At 31.6% G+C, this 16882-nt stretch overlaps 1 non-coding gene across 1 annotated transcript; it reads left to right on the top strand.

Annotated features, from left to right (window-relative positions):
• The first annotated feature begins 1208 nt into the window (after nucleotides 1–1208).
• TRNAH-GUG (transfer RNA histidin (anticodon GUG)) lies at nucleotides 1209–1280 on the top strand. Its single transcript has one exon. It is a non-coding gene; the product is annotated as a tRNA-His (tRNA).
• Nucleotides 1281–16882: the final 15602 nt, after the last annotated feature.

Raw genomic sequence — 16882 nt, forward strand, 5'->3', positions numbered from 1 at the left:
AATCTACAAGGAATTAGTTTGATCCACCAATGCTTGAGTCCGACCTTGTAAAGATCGGACTTAAGTAGGAGTACTGTTCATACTCAAGCACAAAAATATAGTCAGGCCCAAAAAGAATAGAGGCTCACACAAGAGATCATGCCTCCTCTACACCCATCCGACCTCAAAGAGGTCGGACTCGACGACGACAGTTTAACCCTACTTATCTATATACGCAACTAACTCCTAAGACATCTCTCATTTATCTAGAAGGGAGATGTCAACAACTTTCTTAAAAAAAAGGAACGGTTATCCACCAGCAAATGTGGAACTACACTAAAAAGTAGTTATCTACTCTTCTATAAATACACTGACACCCTCAGGTATATTCAGGACCCAATTTACTAAAAAACCTGCTTTGAACCCTTACTAACTTAAGTATCGGAGTCCCTTGCAAGTACTACTCCCCACCTCCTCATAAGGAATTCGGATGACAACACCTTAGCACCAATACAAGTCAAACGCTGCCTCAAAAGAAGCCTAGACCTCACGTCTAGACCCAAATACAACCACAATTCCAGGGAATACTCAGAACCGTTGCCATCTTTAGCATCATTATGTATCATTGTTATGTGAAGCAAACATTTTCAGTGTGAATTTCTACTCCTAAACACAGGCATCGAAAGTGCTTGTTATTTGAAACCTATGGCTGCAGGTATTATATTGGGCAATTTTAATACATAGAAATCTATTGTTTTTCCTTAGCTTGTTCATAGTTTTTCGTCCTTTTTTTTTAATTTAACTAAAAATTCTATCACATGTTTTGTTGTTTGGCAGATAATAGAAGTCAATCCATATAAATTTATTAGTGTGATCTTTCTTGTTTAATTAGACGTTAAAAAATATTAGTAGAATCTATATCTATAAGAAGCCGCTTTTAATACTGTAGAAAATCCACGACCAACACTGCTACTATCTCTAGAAATTAACTAATTCTAAATAAAAAAATTCTTGCCTAAACAAAGTAATAAAAAGTACTACATGACTAAGATAGTTCTTCTTATTATTCTATCCCCAAAAGGATACATATGAATGACTGAGCGTGGTTCAAGTTCGTTCAGAGTTCAGACTTAAGAGGCATACTTTTCTAGTTTTCTTTTAAAAGGTGACACTCCACTGGTTGCCTAACTACTGTATAAAGTCATTTAAGGCCAAAATGATCACCAATAGTGGCTGTAGTTTAGTGGTAAGAATTCCACGTTGTGGCCGTGGAGACCTGGGCTCGAATCCCAGCAGCCACAATTTTTTAACCCCATCATTTCTTAAAAAAACACTTGTAGTTTTCTGATTTCTGGTAAGTCTTGCAATTAGTTATTACTATACTACACTATTTCATTGCATTTTTTTTAATTTGGAATTCTTTCTTGAATTTATCATAGCTTAAAAAAAAAACAAAATATCAACATGTGTTCGTGGACTTGGCTCATGCTTGAATCAATACTCAAGTCTAACTAGAAATTTGGGGCAAGGGATAGATGGTTTTGGGAGAAAAAATCAAAACAAACAAAAAAAGGCGTGGAAAAAATAAAAATAAAACAAAAAAGAAAACAGAAGATGAATTACCACTTTATGGAGAGAAACTGAGAAACTCCCGCGGCATCGCATCAAATTAAATTCCATTGGAATCCATTAGGAATTAGGAATATTATACTAAGCATGACAAACGAGGAGCTTTCTAGAGTGATGAAAGAATATTTTGATCTTTAAAAGATCAGGATACATAATGAAATAGGCAATAATTTATGGACTCTCTTATAAATATGAATTTTTATTATAAGAACTAATTCAATCACTATTTATACTCGACGACTTTGTTTTAACGCCGTTAACGACGGCGGTGTCGTTGGAAAAGATTTCTCCGTCGACTGCCTTCTTGAATTCTTTGGATACTAACGAGAAAAAAGACAGTACTTCAAAAATTTTTTTACTGGATCGTATAAAAAATGACATTAACTCTAATTCCTACTTCTACCACTACTGTGAATCCCAACTCCATTTTTGCCAGCAAATTATCCTTTTTTCTAAGTCCATTAATAATACTTTTATCTTCTCTTTTTTAAATTATTTTTTTCTAATTTTTTTTTTAAATTCTTCGTCAATAATAATCCAATTCCATTAAGTAGTTTTTAGAAATTACTAAAGAAAAAAGAGAGGAGAAAGAGAGCATGAATGTGCTATAACTTGCAGGTTGTATCACATAATACAACATTCATATATTTGTCTATTTGAATTTATTTATTTTTATAGTATAAGCTTTGATTGAATTTCACCATTGTTGATAAGCACATGAAAAAAATAGTCATGAAAAACAACTTATATGGCATCTTTTCTCACTCATATGGCATCTTTTTTTCCATTAAAATCTCATTAAAAAGCTTGGTTAACCAACTGATACCTTTTTCTCCAAGGCCCTTCCAAACTTCAATATGAATATTATTGGATCTTACTATCCTGTCGTTTTTCATCCGTTTTAGAACCTTTTTTACCTCGAAGTCTCGAATCCTTTAATAATAGTCGAAGTTTTGATCTTCTTCCCTTGTGCATAAATGACCAAGGCTCGGAAGAGTCTCATGTCTTTTATTAAATAACTCATAGAAGTAGCTCTTACACCTTTCATTGATCTTCTCCTTTTGAGTCAAAACCTCTCCGTCTTTATCCTTTATGCACTTAACCCAATGCAAGTCTCTCGTTCTTCTTTTACGTCTCTTTGCGATTCTATATATACCTTTTTCTCCTTCCTTCATACCCAAAGACTGGTAGAGACCCTCATATGCTCCTGTTCTTGCTTCACTTACAGCCACTTTTGTCTCTTTCTTAACCGCCTTATATTTTTCCTAATTATCTACATTGCGACACAAAACCACTCCTTAAAGCACTCCCTTTTTGCCTTTATCTTTTCTTGTATACTCGCATTCCACCACCAACACTCCTTGTCCCTTGGTCCTATTCCACTAGATTCACCAAAACTTTTTTTTACTATTTTTCTAATAACTTCTGGTATTTCCCTCCACATCTCCTCTGCGCTTCCATCTCCATCCCACTTTGCCTCTTCTCATTCCCATCTTAGGAAGCTTATTTGTTCCTCACCTTTCATCCGCCACCTCCTCATTTTTTGATTCTTTGTATAATGTCTTTTTCTCAATTTTTGCTCAATACGAAAATCCATGACGAGCATCCTATGTTGTATTATTAAACTCTCTCTCGGAATAATTTTACAATTAATGCAAATTTTTGGTCGATTCTCCTCAACAAGAAGAAGTCGATTTGAGAGCTTGTCATGCTACTCCTATAGGTTAAAGATGTTCGCCTCTCTTTTTAAAACATGTATTTACGATGAAAAGGTCAAAGATTGAGGAAAAGTCCAAAATAGTTTTACCCTCAGTATTGACCACTCCGAAATCATGTCCTCCATGAATACTTCCATACCCAGTCACTTCTCTTCCAACATGGCCATTTAAATCTCTTCTTAAGAAAATATTATCTTTCGAAAGTATGCTTTGAACTAAACTCTCTAGATTCTCCCCAAACTTTATCTTGTGTTGCTCGTTCGAACCCACTTATGGTACATAGGCGCTAATCACATGAAAAGTACCTCCTTCCAGTAAAAGTTTGATAAAGACGATCCGATCTCCTACTCTCTTGACATCCACTACGTCCTTCTTCCATTGCTTATCCACGATAATACCTACCAGATTTCTATTCTTCACCTTTCCTGTATACCAAAGTTTGAACTCGGAAGTATCTAACTCCCTAGCCTTCGCAGCGACCCATTTTGTTTCTTGTAGGAACATGATGTTAATCTTTCTCCTTGTCATGGTACCTACCACCTCTATGAATTTTTCTGTTAGAGTGCCTATATTTCATGTCCCAAATCTCAACATTTTGTCACTCCGACCTTTACTTTTACCTTTTTTTTGTGAACTAGCTTATTTACCCTCGTCCGTTCACAAAAATACAGGAACTCTTGCTCATTGAACACAACACCTGGACACCAATGCAGCTGCTTTTGCTCATTTGACATTGTACGTGAGCCATACAGCGCGTTGCTTCCAGGCAATGACCTAGCTTTAGCACAATCACGCCTTTGATCCATGTCATGAAGAGTCGACTAAGTTTTTATGTTGGCTGTCGAAGGCCTAACACAACTATCCTCCTTTATCCAAGCTTGGGATTGGCTATGTACCACAGGTACAATATAGGCGGATTTAGTGATAATTATTTAATTAACTAAAATAAAAATACAATAACATAAAATATATATTTATTATTGTTGTAATAATTGTATTTATCTTTTATTTTATCACATAATATAAAATATTTTAACTTGTTATAAAATATATGAAATATATATTAAAAATATTAAAAATATATAAAATTTGTTACATTAATAATAATATATTTTATATTAATTATTATTTAAATAAAAAAGTAACTCAATAATTTATATAATAATTATTAAAAAATATTTTGGTCAAGTGGACTAAAGAGTACATTATTTTATACGTAACCATGTTAGATGAATATAAAAAATAAGTCACCAAATTAATTATTCATATAAAATACATATCGAAATACAAAATACATATTGAAAATGTTGAAAATGGACTTTTAAATAATATTTTAGTTACTTTAAATACAAATAAAATTTTGTAAACAAATAATCTGGAAGAATATTATTAGAACGACTTTACCATGAATTTTGCTAGGCACTATCCTTAAGGATTTATTATTGTCCTCCTCGAGGTGGAATGGTTTCGACAAAAATTCTCCAACATTATTTTTGCAACAACTCAAGAATAAGCAAGTCCAAAATCTATGTGTGGTCAAGTAGACTAAAGAGTATATTATTTTATAATCTAACTATGTTAGGTGTATACAAAAAATAAGTCATCAAATCAATCATTCATATAAAATACATATCAAAATATAAAATACATATTAAAAATATTAGAAATAGATTCTCAAATAATATTTTATAATACGTGTTCAGAGGGCATTTTTATCATTTTTGAGACTAGAAGAATTATACTATGCCGGTTTTGGATATAAAAGAGACCAAGAATTTGTCTCAAAAATAGTGGTATTGAAATGACGACAACTCATAAGGCCCACTGGGCTAAGTCAGGACAGTAAGAAGCCCAATAATATTTTTCAAATTCAGTGAGAAGCATAATTTATTATTAATTTTTGAATTTTTTGGCATTTATTTTAGTTTGTCTTGTTGTTAGAGTTTGTTGAAAGATTTGATTTATTTTTGATTTGCTTAGTAGTATTTTTAGGGATTTTAAGTTTAAATCAAATCAAATCTAATCTAATAAGATCGATTTGATTTAAATTAGTTATCATATATCTTTAGGATTTTAAATTTGAATCAAATATGATCTAATCCAATAAGGTCAAATCTGATTTAAGTTAAGTTATCTTATTTTATCTTTTAGTTAGTTTGTTAGGGGACATTTAAACACCTTTGGTGAGACAATATACACAACTTTTGATGAATAAAATTTTCAGTTGTTTTATGCATAATTTTTTTAGTGTGATTTAAGTAAGGTAAGTGATTTGCTTCGCTTGTTGCATGAACAAGATTGATGGATCCAACACTAAGGTAATTCCGCGTAGTGGTCTATTTCAATTTTCGTCCCTCTAATTTAGATTGTCAAGGACAGGTTCTTTGAAGGTTTAGTGGAAAATTTCTCCCGATGACCTAAGTTGATAAGAACAGATTTCTTAGAGGTCTAGTAGAAAAAATTCTTATCTATCCTTTTATATTTTCATTGTGTCTTTTCTATTGCGTCTTTTCTCCGTCTTTTTCTTCTCCTTTTATCCTTCGCTTTAATTTTTTCTTATCATCTGGTATCAGTTACAAGTCATAGGTAAATTCTTCTTTATCTACATATTCTTCGCTTTATTTTATTTATTAATTTAATTTCAAAAACAAGAAGAAAATTAAAAGCTAATTAACTAAAAAGATTTAAAAACTTGGAGTGTGATTTTTGAAAAAGAAGAGAGAGAAAGAAGTGAGAGATTTTCAAAAATAGAAGAGAGAGAGGAATTAATTAGTAAGTTTTGAAAAAGAAGGAAAAGAAAACAAGTAACTAATTAAGAAAGATTAGAAAATAAGATAAGATAGAAGATTAAAAAGGATTTGATTTTAAAAAGTTTTGAAATTTAAAATTAGAAAAGATATGATAAAATTTGAAAATATTTGAAAAAGATTTGATTTTGAATTTTAAAATTGAAACAAGATAAGATAAAGATTTGAAAATAAGTTTGAAAAGATAAGATACGGGGAAGATTTGAAAAAGATTTTTTAATTTTGAAAAGATTTTATTTTGAAATTTAAAAATTAAGATAAGATAAGATAAAGATTTGAAAAAGTTTTGAATTTTAAAATTTAAAAGAAAGATAAGATAGGAAAGAATCAAATTTAAAAGAAAAGATTTGAAAAGATATAAAAAGATAAGATTTGAAATTTGAAATTTTAAATTAAGATAAGATGAGATAATGATTTGAAATTAAAATTTAAAATTTTGTTTGGAATTTAAAAAAAAAATTGGGATAAAGATAAAAAGATATATTTTTTATTTTTTGAATTAATGAGGAAAGAGAAAAACAACTAAAAGACAGCAAATTTAAAATTTTTAGATCTAAAACACTAGTTTTTTGAAAATTGAAAAGAAAAATACCAAAAGACACCAAACTTAAAAATTTTAAGATCAAAACAAGAAAAGAAACAAGAATAACTTGAATACCAAGAAAGAACACTAAGAACAATTCGAAAATCTTAAAGAAAAGATAAACACACAACGGACACCAAATTTAAAAATTGACACTAGACTCAAACAAAAGACACTATTTTTGAAAAGAAAGCAAGAAAGTTCGAAACTTTAACAAGAACAAGAACAAAAAACTCAAACAAAAGACAAAGATTAATAAAGAAAAGAAAAGATTTTGAAACATTTTTGAAAAGAAAACAAAGGACTCAAACAAAATAGTAAAAGGTACCTAATCTAAGCAACAAGATAATCTGATAGTTTGTCAAATTCGAACAATCCCCGACAACGGCGCCAAAAACTTGGTGCACAAAACTGGCTCCGCACGTTTCACACAAATAGACCAGCAAGTATACCGAGTCGTCCAAGTAATACCTCAGGTGAGTAAGGGTCGATCCCACGAGGATTGTTGGTTTGAGCAAGCAATGGTTATCTTGCAGATCTTAGTTAGGCGGATAGAAAATATAGTTGTCACGAGAAAACGCATAAAATAGATAAATAAGTAAAACGTTACTAGAGAGGTGTGAAATCAATGGTATGAGAATGGTTGAGGCTTCAGAGATGCTTTGTCTTTCCGGATTAACTTTTCTTACTGTCTACTTCAATAACTTTCTGATTCCTTTAATGGCATCCGTAAGTGATTAACTCATGTCCTCTCATCAAGGTAACCTCCTCCACTACAGCAATCTACCATGTTGCAAGTGACTCATGTCCTCTCATCAAGCCACCGCTAGGTTTCTCACTGTAGCAGAAGATGAAGTTCTAAGCAATCCACTCCCCTTCATGATCCTACTCAAGGTACCACAGACAAGGCAGATCTTACGGATCAGGAAACGCTACTTCTCAGACTTTAGCCTTAGCACCACAGAGACCTCACTTATCCATGGTCAACGGAATTTCATGTCACATATCCAAAGTTGCCCAGGTACTCTATTGGAATCCACAATGCAATCTCTAACTTTGGTTCAACGCTATCCGGGTCAGGACTCGCACGGAACCCATGTAGAACAAGGGTGATTATCACGGGTCACCCTCAATTCATAAGATGAAGAACGAGAATGCATAAGAGAATAGAATCAGACATATTGAATTAGAACAGTAATATTATTAATCCATGAAATTCAGCAGAGCTCTTAACTTTAACCTTAGAAGGTTAGTGACTCATACTATTTGAAAAGTATGATGGGGGAAGAAGAATATCAAAAGATGAAAAAAGTCTGTAAACAAGAGTGATCTCCTTCTATATATATTAATATGCTAACTAAGGATTACAGAAATAAGATAAACTAGTCTTGTAGTGCGAAAATCCACTTTTCGGGCCCACTTGGTGAGTGTTTGGGCTGAGCCAAGAGTGTCTCCGTGTGCTAGGACTCCTTAGGGGCATTGAACACTGGCTTGGGACTCCTTTTTGGGCATTGGACGCCAGCTACTCCCCTGTGGGCAATGGACGCTAGGAATGGGGCAGGTGGCTGGCGTTGAACGCTTGTTTTGGACCTTCATTTCCAAAGCAAAGCATAAACTATTATATATTTCTAGAAAATTCTAGATGTTAGCTTTCCATTGTCATTGAGAGCGCGCCATTTGGACTTCTATAGCTACAGAAATACTCCTTTGAGTGCACGGAGGTCAGATCCTGACAGCATCTGCAGTGCTTTCTCTGTCTCTATATTAGACGTTTGCTTAAGCTCCTCAATTTCAGTCAGAAAATACCTGAAATCACCATAAAACACACAAACTCAAAGTAGAATCCAAAAATGTAAATTTAGCACTAAAACCTATGAAAACATAATAAAACTTAAATAAAACACAGTAAAAACTATATGAAAATGATGCCAAAAAGCGTATAAAATATCCGCTCATCAGTTACAGAATTGCGATAATAAGATACGTAAAATAAATCTATTTTCAGAGTACAGTGACCGTTGTTCACCTTATGTATTGTTTCAAAAACCAAAGATTTACATTCAAAAATCTGAAATCCTTTTTAAAAGAGAAATCTGTTTATTTTTCAAAACCCAAAACCTTTTGTATCAAATATTAAAAGTTTTCCTAGACAGTATGAATGACCACACTGTTCCAAGTATAGGTTCATTAAGTCTATACTAAACCCGTTTGATTTTTCATACTTTACTAGACCAAAAACTCAAACCAATCACGGCCTCCGACCCATCACATAATCAATCACGGCCTCAGACCCAAACAACTCAAACAACATCCAATTCACCACAATCCAACCAATTTCAGTTACAAACACAAGTAGAGAGATTCAAACACAAACAAAGCAATTACATCAAGTATAGCAATTAGTAGTTAAACATAATTATTCACATGGGCAAACCAATTACAATATGCACACCCAAATAATGTCACATAATGCATATGAAGAATGTATATCCTATTGGCTCGTGATATCACTTGTCGATTCAAAATGCCAACCTGACACACCCTGGGATATTGCCTTTTTGCCACGACTAGTGATATATTTCCCTGCTCACTCTTTCTTTATTTTGCACCCTGCCAGTTATAGTGTTCGGCACACCCTTTCGGGTTATAGTGCTCGAGTTCACTCTGGCAGCAGAAAGGTTATGTGAGCGGGAGACTACCACAGCCCTCACATCTCAACGTAGGCGAGAGACTGCCTCGACCCCTACGCCGGCACCGCTACCTCGACAAGCGAGAGACTGCCACAGTCCTTGCCCGAGGCGCACAGCGACTTACCAACAATTTCAATAATATCCACAATTAATCAGGCTTAAAATCTTATTTTCGAAAAATCATTTTCTACGAATCAAATTCATTTTCAAACTTTAAAGAATTAATTCAGGAACCACCAGTTTAGCAAGAATTAGTGAATAATTAAATTAAACAACAATCATATTCATCCAAAATAACCAGACAATACATAAGACTTATACAATCACTAAAAAATATATAATTCTCACATCAATATCCATTTATAACAATTCCAAACTATAAAATAAACTTCATAGAAAAACCCCTACCTCGACAAGTCGGAACCATAAACCAAACGTGTCAACGGAACTCTTTTCTCTCAACCCAAAATCAACGGCAACATAAACCTCAGCCCTTAACCATTTTCGCAGCAACTACAGCAAATTAGAAGCAACATGCAGCAATCAGAACTCAAACCTCTGTTACCAAACCTCAAATTTTTTAACCAAACATAACATAATACTGACTAAAGAGCTTTTTGAAATATAATTACTTATCGAAAAACTGTTCGGTTTGGTTCGGTTAGTTTTTTGTCCAAAATCAAACCAAACCGAACCGATAACACCCCTACTACCTAATCCACATTACCACATTCAAATAGAACAACTTAATACCCAAAAATAATAAATCAATAATTCTACTAGGGTTCAAGGATTCTCACCTTACCCAAACACCAAAGATACAAGATTAAACGTTTTCCTCAAGCTAATTGGATCCTATAACTTCAAAGAACTCAAAATCTCAACACCAATAACATAAATTTTTGAAAATAAAGGGCTGAAAAACTGGTGAGAAAATGTGACTTACCTCTTAAATAACCTTGTGGGCTTTGTAAAGTTCGACGCCGCGGTCACGTGGCCATAAACGGTGCGGCGATCGGAACTCCAAATCAAAAGTCATGTGGATTTGATTATCAAGTGTGGGTTTAGGTTTTACAAAGTGTAATTCCTTTCTTATGGCTGAGCTTCAGCATTTCCAGCATGCAAATGGAAAGAGAATAAGCTAAAGCTCATTGTTTAAGTGAGTGGATTGGGCCCACGGGCTCGGTTTAGGTCCGATTCGCTTGATTCAGTTCGTTCGACTCAATTTTGGGCCAAATTCTATAAAATTGATGTCAAAATTCTTGTTTTAATTAGCTCTATCACATTAAACTATAAAATTCAATTTTCTAATTTTCTAGAATAAATATTAATTTATAAATTAATTAGTTATTAATTATTTAGATTTTACACTGAGAGTCTTTACCTGGTTGCTAGCTCAAAATGCTCTACTAACAAATGAAAATAGATTCAGAAAAAGGCTTACAGAGGTGGCCGATTGTCCTCGATCTCCAAATAATGTTAAAACCTTGCACCATGTTTTGCGTGATTGTCTTTTGTCAGTAGAACCTAAAAGAGCCTGGTAAATAGGAATTCGCAGAACCAGTTTTTTCAGTGAGACCTTCAAGGATGGTTGGAAGAAAATCTATGGAGTCCTTACAAGCAAAATGGGACTAGCTGGCCCATTTTTTTCATAACTACCTGCAACCAAGCTTGGAAAAACAAGAATGATCTTATTTTTAACCAGTTATCAACCAACCCTGATAGCATGCTTAATCAAGTTACAAATTTAGCAAGAAACTATGAAAGTTACCTCTGTACTGCTGATGTTAGCCGAGCAACAATAAGTACCAAGAGGAAAGACCATATCGGATGGGAGCCCTCGATGGCTGATCGTTTGAAGCTAAATGTCGACGGATAGGTGTCCTCTTCAGCAAGCGTAGCTAGTTGTGGCAGTCTGATTAGGGATTACCAAGGCAGAGTCACAGTGGGTTTCATGTTAAATTTGGAAAAATGCTCCATTATTATGGCTGAGATTTGGGGTTTGTATGTGGAGATCAAGTTAGCTTTCGATTTGGGTGTTAGAAAGCTCATGGTTAAGACAGACTCCGTGTGTGCGTTTTATTTTGTGCAAACTCAAACTTCAGTCAAGGGTGTCAGAACCCCTCTTCTGCAAGCGATTAAGCTCCTCCTTGCCCAATCATGGAGCATGCAAATTCATCACATCTATAAAGAAAGAAACGCTTGTGCAGATTTACTCGCTAAAAAAGTTCAGAGTATTTTTATGGGTTTTTCGTGGTTTTCATCTCATCTTACATTTTTAAGTTATGCTCTAATAGTGAAAGCTTTGGGAGTAAAGTTTCCTAAGATAATAGGATAACTCCTCTGTAATTCACTATTTTTGGGCCTTTGGTCCCTTTGCTGATCAAAATTAAGTTATGCTCTAATAGAGGAAGCTTTAGGAGTAAAGTTTTCTAAAATAATAGGATAATTCCTCTGTAATTTTCTATTTTTGGCCTTTGGCCCCTTTGCTGATCAATATATATATATATATAAGACTTAAAGGTTTTATAGTCTCTTTCTATGTGAGATTAAGTTTGAAATACAAATTTAAAATACAACAAAAAATGAGTCACATGATATATGTATTTATATGACTAAATTCCTAAAGTGGTCCTTCAGATTCATAGTTTTTACCATTTCAGTCCCTCAAATTTAAAATTATCTATACTGGTCTCCGAAATTTAGTTCTGGACACCGTATTAGTCCGTAAATCCTTTATAGTACTGAATCAACGAACTAAATGTTGAATTGGCTCTAACTTACCATGTTGGACATAAGGCTAAACAGCGTTTCGTTTTGACACTTAAACAAGACAAAAATGGAAAAAGGACAAGAGTTTATATGATGTACAAATCATTATATCTCTCTTCATTCTTCAAAACGTCATTTTTTTTCCCTTATTTAAGAGCTAAAATGAAAAGACGCTATTTAGTCATGTATCTAGTATAGCAAGTCAGAACTAGCTCGTTAATTCAACGTTGGAAAGCATCTAGGGTCCAATATAATGCCTAGAATTGAATCTGGAGGACTAGTATAGTGAATTTTGAATCTTAGAGACTAAAATGGTGAAAGTCATGAATCTAAAGAACCACTACGAGAATTTAGTCATATTTATATACGAATATATAATAACTGATTTAATGACTGATTTTTAATGTATATATAATATTTTTATAAAAAAATTGTACATTTTGCAAATTAAAAAAGTGGCATTTAAATTTCTCGTAAAATAGGAAAGTATCATTTTCTTTTATACAAAACTAACAAGTCTTCTCTTTTTCTCTTTTTCACTTCAAAATTAATTAATTTTGACCAACAACCCTTAAAAAAATATGAATTATTCATAAATATTTAAAAAAAACAAAAAGCAAAAGAAAGACTCCTAAATTGTGTATCTATCCAACTGCTGCAAACGATCAACTGTTTCATTTATAACTATATGATAGAAGGTGTATTAATTGAAGAGTTTAACTAAGAAATTAATTATTTTTTAGTTAATATCAACATTTTTTAATGTTTTGCCGTAAATTTTAAATCTTAAATTTTAAAAATTAAATCCTAGATGTTAAAAGTAGATTCTAAATTTTAATTCTAAATCATAAACTCTTGAAAAATAAAGATAAAAAAAAATATTAAATATACACTAAAATTAAGATAAAATATATTTTATATCTTTAATAGTTGTGATTTTTTTAAAAATATTCTTAACATTTAGTTTTATTTAATTTTGTCTCTAATATTTTTTATTTGTATCAAAATTATTCTTAGATATTAATTTCATATAAAATTTTAGAGACAAAATTAAAAATTTTTAAAGGTAGTTATTTTAACAAAAATAAAAAAACATTACGAACAAAATTGAATAAATCGAAAATGTTAGGAACAAAATTAAATAAAATTAAAAATTAAAAATATTTTAAAAAAATTCACAAACTTTAAAAACTAGAAATATATTTTACCAAAAAATAATTTTAAAATAAAAAATTAATTTTCTATACTTATTCCTAATTAAAATATAAAGCATCTCCGAGATGACGCTAGCAGAAGGAGAGAATTTACCGATGCTACCGACGAAGCCATCTCTTTCGGGCTCACTGCAACAAATTCTTTAATTTTATTTCCACAAGAAAGGACCAAAATAACTACATGAGATCAATTACGTCCTAGTCTCCTAGATTTTGGAATGTCTACATAATACAGATTGAAGGGCACCATCGTCAACCACTAACTTCCATTGATACAAGACCTAAAGTAGTTATGACTTCATAAACAAATTAATTAAAGGTGAATGCTATGGTGCCTATCACTTTGTACCTAAGTTACTAAAAGAGGTAAATAAATTATATTTAATAAATTTTATATGATTTGTTTTTTATTTTAAATATTTTATTTTTTACTTTAAAAAGAAAGTTAAGCAATTTAAGCACTATAACAAAGGCACCATAGAATTCACCTTAAATTATTATATATCAATATTATTTAGTACAGTATGAGGCTAATTTTTTTTATATAAAAAAAATTTAAGTTTAATGTTAAAATAGATGTGTATAAAATAATTACACTGATATAATGTCAGAGCAAAATGCAGGTTATATTTGGTGATTTAAATATTTTATAAAATGATAACCTGCAAAACATAGATTGTATTTTAACAATGATTTTTTTTTTCGAAACCTCAAAATACAGCTTGCATTTTATATGTCTTAAATTTCTTTTTTATTAAAAGTTGTAAAACGCAGTTTGCATTTTGTACAAAAAAATATTTCAAATTGTGATTGTAATGGTGATCGATTGAAGCATGATAATTGTTATTGATTAGAGCAGAGTAAATTTAGAAATATATTGAAAAAAAAAATGTGTATATCATGTGGGTTGTTTATAAATGGGAAAAAGCAATAGTTGGACACCTATATTGTAAAATCTCATCGGATAGTATAGAGTAATTCAAAGTGCATGTTCCGACCCAAAAAAATTGCCTATTCATGTGGATAGTTCCCTCCAGAGTTTGGCAGTGCTCATCAGGGCGTGGAAGGAGTCAACGGTTCAGATCGGGGCTTAGCAACACGAGGAGCATACGTCTGAAGACGAGAAACAAGGGCAGAATATAATTTTACATTACTAAAAATATTTATAACTAATTGATGCAATTTTATGGATGTCGCACTATCAACATCGACGAGGAGATTCTCCTTTTTTCAATCTGTTTTCCAAACCTTCGCAGCCGAATCCAGCCACACCACCTTATCCAGCACGCGCCTAACGATTCACAACCAACAATCGACACCGCTTGTCTCCAATTTCGCACCTGACAACTATCGTCGACCACAAAGTGAAATTAACCGCCTTCTAGAATAACTACTCAATCAAATTCATTATACTTCCATTTGATTCAATCCCGTCTTGGAACCCTAATTCTATTTTTTCCATTTCTATTATTTTTCTTCAAAAAATTTTTTCCACAAATCGAAATTTCAATTCCTAATTTTGTCTTCTACTGCCGGTACCCATTGTTATGAGTTTTACTGTAATTAAGAAATTCATTGCATCTCATATAAAGGTCAATTATGTTTTTTCACTACACGCGTCAAAAAATCATACCCGACACATTATTTGGTTACTTTAACTACCTTAAACTTTGGTCATTACAAACATTTCTTATATATATATAAAAGCATAATTATTAGTTAATTAAGAATAATGAACAAATTGAACAAACTAATTAATATCTTATTCTGATCATCAGTTTTAGTAGAGAAAGATTAGTTTTTGCATACCGGACTTAAAACTATATAAATTTAATGTGTTCTGAATAGTACATACAGTGCTATAAATCTAAAGACGAGCTGAAAAGTTATGGAATATACCTTTTTCTTTCTATTAAATCAATATAGAATATACTACCTTTCGAAAATGTCCAATTAACTTCATTCAAAATTGGCTGCTTGTTTGACTTGGACAATACTAATATATATAAGTCCAAATTAGTAATTAGTGATGGTCTGACCAGAGTTGGCAGTTTCACACTATTTAAGCTCCAAATGTATTAGCCATTAGGGCTTAGAGTGTACTAAAACTTTCTGTTATTAAGGTAGCGTTTGTTTTCAGGTATTGAGACAGAGACTGAGAGACTGAGATTTAGTATTGTGTTTGTTAGTTCAGAGATTGGTACTAAAATTTCTGTCTCTGTCTTCAAAATTTCAGTATTTCAGTACTTCCAAAAAGTAGGGACACAGGGGACTGAAATTTTTAGAGATGGAGACTGAAACTTTAATAACATTTTATACCTAAAATACTTTCATTTCAATTAATTAATTTCAATTTTACCCTTTGTGCAAATTAAATTAGAGTTTCATTCTTGTTTCAATTTCTGTCTCCCATTTTGCACCAAACAGAATACTGAGATTTGTTTCAATCCCTGTTTTTTAATCTCTGTCTCTCAATCTCAGTCTTTCTGTCTCTGTCTCTCCACCAAACGCTACCTAAAAGTTTTAGGGATTTCGCTAAAATTGCACACGTTCTCAACTTTCAAGTTGAATTGATCATATGAAATTGGATCATTTTGTGATTAACCATACTAACCGTTGGTTTGAATTAATTTTTAGTGTAAAAAAGTATTTTTTTAAATAAATATTTTTATTTAATTTAATATTTATTTGAATATATTTTAAAAATATATTTTTATTAAAATAAAAAATAAATTATTTTTTTAAAATTAACAATACTTTAATTAAAAAATAAAAAAAAAAGACGTTTTAATATTTGAATTTTTTTTAAAAAAGTCTTTTTAAATATATAATAACTTTTGTCTATTAAAAAAATTTATTTTAAAATAATAAAAATAAAGTTTTTTTAAAAAAATAATCTAAATCGATTCTAGATGTATACTAAAATCAGCTATCAATATAAAATATATATATTAAACTATAAAATATATATTAAAAATAAATTAAATTATATATATACACACACAAATACATAATAAGTTATATAACTGGCTAATTTTAGTATGTATACAATATTTTTATTATATGAAAAAAAAATTAAAACAGTAGTTAAATTTAATCAGCTTAGATTTCGTTTTACTCAAGAAAAAAAATAGATCTATTGTACATCCAAGCAATATTGTCATCCAAGTCTAATCAAGTAGACCCAACACCAAATAAAACCACTCTCATTGAAAAAGAACGTGATTACACGCGCACACATCATTCTTCCAACTAAGTCATTTACATTCACACGCAGTATCATCATTGTCGTTGCTCCTCCTTCTTCGCGTTCCTCCTCCTCCTCCTTCTCTTTCTCCTTCTTCTTCACATGTTTTCTTCTCATCGTCATTCTTTTGTTGCTGCTGTTCTTGCTGTCATTGCAATAGATGAGAAGAAAGAGTTTTGAATTGTGTAGGACAACGAGTCCAAACGCACCTTAATTAACTCAAAAATGAACCGAAATTATATA

The sequence above is a fragment of the Arachis stenosperma genome, chromosome 3, assembly GCF_014773155.1.
Source record: "Arachis stenosperma cultivar V10309 chromosome 3, arast.V10309.gnm1.PFL2, whole genome shotgun sequence".
Lineage (NCBI taxonomy): Eukaryota > Viridiplantae > Streptophyta > Magnoliopsida > Fabales > Fabaceae > Arachis > Arachis stenosperma.